This window comes from Nuphar pumila, chromosome 7 (genome assembly GCF_984573655.1).
Source record: "Nuphar pumila chromosome 7, dmNupPumi1.hap1.1, whole genome shotgun sequence".
Taxonomy (NCBI): domain Eukaryota; kingdom Viridiplantae; phylum Streptophyta; class Magnoliopsida; order Nymphaeales; family Nymphaeaceae; genus Nuphar; species Nuphar pumila.
Genome location: NC_143255.1, coordinates 110,193,939 through 110,201,598, shown reverse-complemented (window position 1 = coordinate 110,201,598; position 7,660 = coordinate 110,193,939). Strand labels below are relative to the sequence as shown.

At 38.7% G+C, this 7,660-nt stretch overlaps 1 pseudogene across 1 annotated transcript; it reads left to right on the top strand.

Annotated features, from left to right (window-relative positions):
* Window positions 1-1,944: 1,944 nt before the first annotated feature.
* Window positions 1,945-3,441, top strand: LOC149832908 (NAC domain-containing protein 6 pseudogene; annotated as a pseudogene). Its single transcript, XR_016433227.1, has 3 exons — window positions 1,945-2,113; window positions 2,217-2,485; window positions 2,805-3,441. The product of XR_016433227.1 is annotated as an NAC domain-containing protein 6 pseudogene (transcript).
* The last annotated feature ends 4,219 nt before the right edge of the window (window positions 3,442-7,660 follow it).

The following is a 7,660-nucleotide window of genomic DNA, read 5'->3' as shown; positions in this document are numbered from 1 at the left end:
AAGAAATCAAATTCCTAGCATCACGTTATCAATTGTACTAACAGCAACGACCTAGAGAAAGAAAATTAGGATGTTGCCAAACATCATAGAAGGGAGAAAACAAACCCAATTTTCATAGATTAAGGGCACGTTTGGAAGAGAGAAAAACTCTGATAGAAAAATAAAGTTTTACCTACTAGAGTTTTTGATACGAGAAGTTTTCCAAAAAGAAAGTTTTTTGCTTGTTTATATAGCATGAGAAAAACAGAGTGAAATTTGTGAAAAAATGAGAGAGAGAGGAGGAGAAGGATGATGGTGATGGTGATGGGTGGTGGGGAGTGTAAAAATAAATTTTCAATTAAAAATAAATCAGAAAATGACATCCAACCCAACGTGAATAACTGGCATTTTCAATTTGTTAAAACCGTGAAGTAAATTTGTCTCCTAATGCCCCTCTTTCTTCCTTTATAAGCATAAATTAATGCAATAAAAAATACGTTTTTTGATACTTTTATATATTTATAATTTTATTTGCATTGGATACATCGTAGTTGCATATAAACCATATTTTGCCCTACGTACTGGTTTTAAAAACTTTGAAATCGGATTTAAAACCACCAAGAAACCCGTTTTTAAATGCATATGAAACTTGTACTGAAGAATGTAAGAAACCAATTTATTATATAGTGAAACCAGTTTCTTATATAAGTGAAACCAAAACCAAAACCAAACTTGGTTTCATTTATAATGGTGGCAGCCCTCTTTTACACCTTTCTTATACATGTGAATATAGCTTACTTCCATCGAAACCATCAACATGCTTCTCTCACTTTCATTGAAGCTGTTACAAGCGAATATTTCTTTTTCTTTAATTTAAATATGAATTTTGCACTTTTTATATCAATTTCATGATTGAGATTTGAGAAGATTATTAGCTTGATATTGTTCTATGTTTTTTTCTTTATTTAGTTATTGTCTTAAAAAATATTGCTTTCAATATTTTGCTTTGAGTCATTGGCTCATTGCTATAGCTATACATAATGAAATTAGGTGATATTTTTAATTTTTAGTGTTTTTACTTTTCTTAGTGTTTCTTGATGGTATTATTCTTATAACTTAAATGATGAAATGTAATTTTAAGCAATTCCCATCGTCATAAGAACTCGCACCAAAATTTTTAGATACACGTTTCAATAAAAATATACCCAAAACTTTTGAAGGACTTGAGGCATATGGCAACTATGGGATAAACCCATCAACCTTCTCTCCACTAATGAAAGGGCAGGAAGGGAACTAAAGCAATTTTCTGGTCTTAAGCAAAGACTAACTTAACTTATGTGGAACTTGACATGTCAAATCCATCAATTGTCACTGTAATTCTACAAGTATCCAAAAGAAAAAAAGAAAAAGAAAAAGACACATCAAAGATAATTGGGTATTAGTCCCTTAAGGCTTAAGGAAATGCAACTACCATGGTAGCTCCTATAGGGTTCAGATAAAGGTCACATGGACCCTCACGCAAATTTTGTCTATGTCGAGCCATGTATTCACAAAAAGACATGGGTCTAAACTTTTGCTTGACCCTGGACCAATTTAAGTACAGTGAAGTATTAACAAAATTGTCAGGGTGTCATAGTCAATAATGCAAAAGAGGTGACTTCGATAATCTTCCATTGACTTGTTCAAGAGAGAAAGAGAGAGAGTAAGTTTCCTAGGAAAATTCACCTGGACTCTTATAAAATGCGCGTGAAAGGACTGTGTAGGGGCCAAAAGTGTTTATCTTTGTCATGAATCGTTTGGCTAGAGCGTGTGGGCCCATCAATCTTGGCCCCGTTTTTCTACTTCCAACAATGACTTGGAAAATAACTGGTGGCTTCTTCTTGTCCATTTTCACCGATTGCACAATTTCCATTTGCTATATAAGTGTGAAGTATGTGCCATCATCCTTAGCACCTAAACCCCAACATGGACAGACCACCACAAGAAGATTGGGATCTCCCTGGCTTTAGGTTCCACCCCACTGAAGAAGAGCTCTTGGGTTTCTACCTTAAGAAAGTAGCAGAAGGGAAGGCTCACCATTTTGACATAATTGGCACACTAGACTTGTATGCTTATGAGCCTTGGGACTTGCCAGGTACTTCTTCCTAGTTTGGTTTTTGGTGTTGATCTTGTTTTTGTGGTTGATGATTTTGTATGCTGTTAATTGTTCTGATCATGATGCTAACTTTGGTGCACAGGTAAGGCAAAAATAGGAGAGAGGGAATGGTATTTCTTTGTTCCTAGGAATAAGGGGAACCAGAATGGAAGGCGGCCGAACCGGAAAGCGAAGCACGGTTTCTGGAAGGCAACCGGTTCAGACCGGCTGATCAGAAGTGGGTCCAACTCGAAGTGCGTAATTGGGCTCAGGAAGACCCTGGTTTACTACATAGGTAAAGCGCCAAGGGGTTGCAAGACTGATTGGATAATGAATGAGTATAGGATGCCAGATGACTATCCCTTTCCCAAGGTAAACTTTTGCAATGACAAATAATTTGCATTTTGCTTTACAACAATCAGCATGACCTTAGATATAGTAACAGTGCAAGATAGCAACGAGACCTTACTGCTCTGCACTAGGGCTATGTTTGGTCATAATATGACAAATGAACAAGTTCAAGAACTCTGATTTTCTACTATTAGTAGAAGCATTGGAGTTCTTTTACCAATAGAAGCTGAAGTTCTCAACTTTGTCATAGTTCACATGTTGTCAAACACATTGAAGTCATGCGTATCATGAATTAGAAACGCAGTATAATTTGTTCTCATCCTATACTGTGTATGAACAGAAGGACATAGTTTTGTGCAAGATATATCGGAAGGCAACATCTGTTAAGGTCTTGGAACAAAGAGCCTTAGCGGACATGACCATGGCATCGAATCAGGGGAGTCGCTCCACAACTGAAACTGGTTCATCCTCAGAACAGGAGTTTTCACCAACTATGGACCTTATGGCCGAGATCGTTGATGATCGAAATGGGGCCAATGAAGTTTCTTCTCAATTTGATACGGACCAACACAAAGAAACAGCCATTGGATCAGTAGAAGGTGCCAATCAAGATCCAATGAGCATGTTCAAGGCCAAGTTGCCTGAACTTCAGTTGTCAAGAACCAACTTGGATTCGATGCAAGATCCTTCCTTGGCACAAATGTACAGCCCTTGGATGGACTTATGGACTCCTGCCAACATACTTATTGAGGCCTTAGGCCCACATTTCTCCCCTACCCTTTTCTATGATCCACAGAGAGCATGATTAGTGAGAGCCAAAGAGTGTTCAATTGGAGCCCTAATCTTTATTCGGCGTCTCTTAATAAAATAATCTGTTATTTTCTGTAAAATGCTCTGTAGCAAAATATTGGGAGGGTGCTGTTGTTTGCCTGCCTTTCTCAATTATGACACCCAACTGTATAGAGATTGTTGGATCACATGGTTCTTACTGATGTAAATCGAGGAGGGTTTGATTTACGAGAAAATCTAAAATATACCATACTTATACAGAAAAATCGAGAAAAGCAGAAAAATAAGAAAAAGGACCATAAAGCAGGAAGATTACAAAAAAACTAACTGAAAACAAGAATAATTAATCATCCGAACTCTACCCTCTCATTTTTTTTTATGAGGTCTCCCAAATCTCAATCCAAGTAAACTACCTAATATGATAAACTCTTAAAAAAATTAAGAGAAATTTTCAAGTACTCTCCAAAGGTTTTGGCCTAATTCATCCACACACCAAAGGTTTCAGACTTTGCAAATCACCACCAAAGTTTTTACTTGGGTTAATTAAATGATCTCAATCATAAACTAATGTTGGGTTGTTCTTAGGTTAACCTAATTCATGGTATGAAGTTACCATTTTACCCCTGTAACTAGCAAAATAAGATGTATAGGGCTGTCTACCGAATGTATTTAGCCAAAAGTTTGTTGCCTACAGCGATACTTGAACCATTGACCTCTCTTACAAAAATCACCACTCTAACTATTACACCATAAAGCATGTTGTTGATTATTTTTCAAAAAAAAAATTATATATTTAGATTGTGATAAGCCAATAAATCCAATAATTACTCGACCCACTAAAATCTGATCATACAGTTGTGATCTACATGCTTAATTTGATAGGAATAAGCTCTTGAATATTCTGATTATGACACATAGTTTTTTATAAGATTTAAAAATCAATGGTCAACAATTTTCAAGAATAGTCAATGCTTAAAAAATCATATTTTTTTGTCAAAAACATGATCCAAGTGTCATTTTCTAGCAAATTAACCCAAGAACAACCCAACGTTAGTTTATGATTGGGATTATTTGATTAACCCAAGTAAAAACTTTGGTGGGCATTTGCAAAGTTTGAAATGTTTGGAGTGCAAATGAATTAGGCCAAAATGTTTGAGAGGGATTTGAAAATTTCCCAAAAATTAAACTCTTCTTAATTATCCTTTTCTTAAAATTTGAATATCGGATTCCAAATCCATTACAAAATTATCCAAATACTAAAAATAATGATAAAAAATTCAAAAACATCAAAATAGATCCAAACATATCCTTATGGAGCTTGAGTTTTCAGTTTTGCTCCTACATCATTTTTTGTGGGTGGGAGAAGACTTGCCCTCACGTATGGATCCCGCTTGTACTTTTTCAATCCCATTCTACTTTATGGGTTATGAGCCTACAATACAGAATCAGCTCCTTATACCGCACTACAAACTATGTAGACCAAGCAAGATTTGCTCGCATATTTTTAAAGATTTGGATCGAATGGATCTAAGGCTGGTTTGATTCAATCTGAAGTAATCCATGAACAAACAATCTAGATCTCTGGTTTCATCATCTCGTGTTCTACGTGTTGTTGATGTTGTACCCTAAACAGGCTCGGGTTCTAGGGTAGGTTTGATTTATGTGAGGTGTGTGCGGGTGAAGTTTGGGTCTAGATAGGAGGTAATGAATGGACTAGTTTTTTTTTAACTGGGTAAATCGGATTTGGGTTTAGGCATAGAATGTGCTTGTCTTGGATTAGGTTTTTTCTAGGCTCTGAAGGGGGATTTGGATTTATGCTTCGAGATCCAAGGCACCTTAAAAAGCTTGTTCTAAGATTGTGAAGAAGATTTTATATAGTTTTAAAAAAGGCAATCATGAAGTTCAGCAATAAACTTAACTATTTGTTGGTCAATGGTCTCACAATTTTGGGTCTATAGTACCTTTCTACGAAACTCTTTTATGTATTCTTGCACGGACATTGACCTTTTATAAATAAACTCAATTTGAAGCTTATTTTGAGTGGGGGCAATGGTTTGGAGAGGTATATATATATATAGGTATGGATAGGGTCTATTTGGGTTGGATATGTGTTTGGTTCATGTTTGGTATTTGAGTCATGGGTTTGGTGTGGGTCCACTTGATGTAAACAAGGTTTTAGATCAAAATAGGTTTGATCAATATCAAAGGGTCTCACAATTTTGGGTCTATAGTACCTTTCTACGAAACTCTTTTATGTATTGTTGCACAAACATTGAACCTTGATAAATAAACTCAATTTTAAGCTTATTTTGAGTGGGGCAATGGTTTGAAGAGGTATAGATATAGGTATGGGTAGGGTCTATTTGGGTTTGATGTGTTTGGTTCATATTTGGCATTTGAGTCATGGGTTTGGTGTGGGTCCAGTTGGTGTAAACAAGGTTTTGCATCAAAATAGGTTTGATATGAAGAGATATCTGGTCTCACTAGGTTTGACCGGTTCCTTTATCACGAGAAACTCCACCCGTGGATGAATCAGTCGATGAGCACTGGCCCTCTTCCACTGTCATCGGTAGGGGGGTTGTCGTTAGTAGTGGTTGCCTCCCTCTCGGCCTGCCCCGCCCGATGGATGCCTGCTTGGCAGTGGCTAACGGTCTGTGGGGACCTACACCAAGAACATGGGTGAAAAGGTGGTGGGGGGAACGAGGCAGCCGCAATGACCAGCAAGGGCTCTTCTATCAATTGTACCCAAAGTTGTTAAATGTGTTGATGCGAAGCGAGGCGTTGAGCTTGTTATGAAGCGAGGCGTAAGCCTCGAGGCGTTGAAGCGTAAGCTTCATGATCAAAATAAAAAAATATATAATATTAATAAAATAATAAATAAATATAAATAAAAACTAATAATAAACAACAGTATAAAATAAATAGTATTTATGATTTAAAAACACATTTATAATTTAAAAAATAATAATATATCAAAAAAGAATGTACTGGATTCAGAATAGAAGATCCATTTTACACCGCTAGATGATGAAGAGGGGGATTGTGGCCGTTGGGCACAAGGGATGAGAATGATGAAGGATGTTGAGTTATTGCCCTGTTGATGTAATGCCAGGTAAGGGCAATAACTGATCAAATATCAAAATGCATGTGGTGCAGATAGGAAATTGTAGCACAATATGCTTTAAAAATAAAACAAAGGTCTATGCCACGTCCCAAATCTACAGTCTATGTTTTACGGACACCCCCATTTTGGCTAACACGATCAGACGCTAGCATATTATTTTAATATAATTTAACAACTTTATCATTTATATTTGGTGGCTTTTTAATATAATTTAAAAACTGCGAAAGGCTTTTTAATATAATTTAAAAAGGTCTAGAGCCTTCGTGAACAAGCCACCAAACACGATCAGACGCTAGAGCGTTCGTGAACAAGCCTTTCGAACGAAGAGGTCATATCAGAGAGCTCTTCGGCCATGCCCCCTCCTCCAGCTGGAGCGCCAACCTCACCACCACCGATTCAAGCAACCCAGACGACTCAAGGGCAACCTCCTCTAGCACGTAGTGGATCCTCCCTAGAGAACCCCCAAATATTGTCCTTCCTCGAGATCTGTCGCACCACCAACAACTTCCTTGCCAAGACCATCGGTGGATCCCCCGCCGGTTGACAGCCTTTGTGAGTCCCTCCCAGAGAACCCCCAAATATTGTCCTTCCCCGAGATCTGCCGCACCACCAGCAACTTCCTTGCCAAGACCATCGGTAGATCCCCCGCCTGACATTGCTTCCCATGATGATGCCGAGCTCTTCGGCCTCCGCCAGAAGCCGCTCGCACGAGCTCAAGGTCTTGACAGCGTCGAGCTCAAGAACGCCTTCGTCTTGGCAATGAGATTGCCGTGGCTGTGCTCATCTGTCATCTCGAGGTACTCCACCGCGCACCAAAGAGGGAAGAATAACATGATGCGCATGCCTTAGATGTGAAGCGTGCTTCGATGCGAGGCGTACGCTTCACTCATGTGAAGCGTGCGCTTTAAGACTCAATCGCCTCACTACATAGCCTCGGTACTTTTTGCTTACGCTTCGCCTCTGAAGCGTACGCTTCAAGCACTGAGGCTTACGCCTCTCACAACACTGATTGTACCTAGCCAACGATAGGTCGTCAGTGAGGTACTGGACGATGGTTGTGGTTGTAGAACATGAACAAAGATCTGGGTTGGTTGTGGTCGTCAGTGAGGGATAGAGAAGGATGAGAGAGAGAGAGAGAGAGAGGTTGCCGGTGCAAGCTTGCCTCATGTTTTGGCGACAACTGACTAGGTGTGCTGTCGATCTGGGTTGGTTGGTGGCCACCTTTCGGCACAGTCTGAGGAAGGAGATAGGTGGGCCCTTGTACCTAATACGCTAAACTCTTG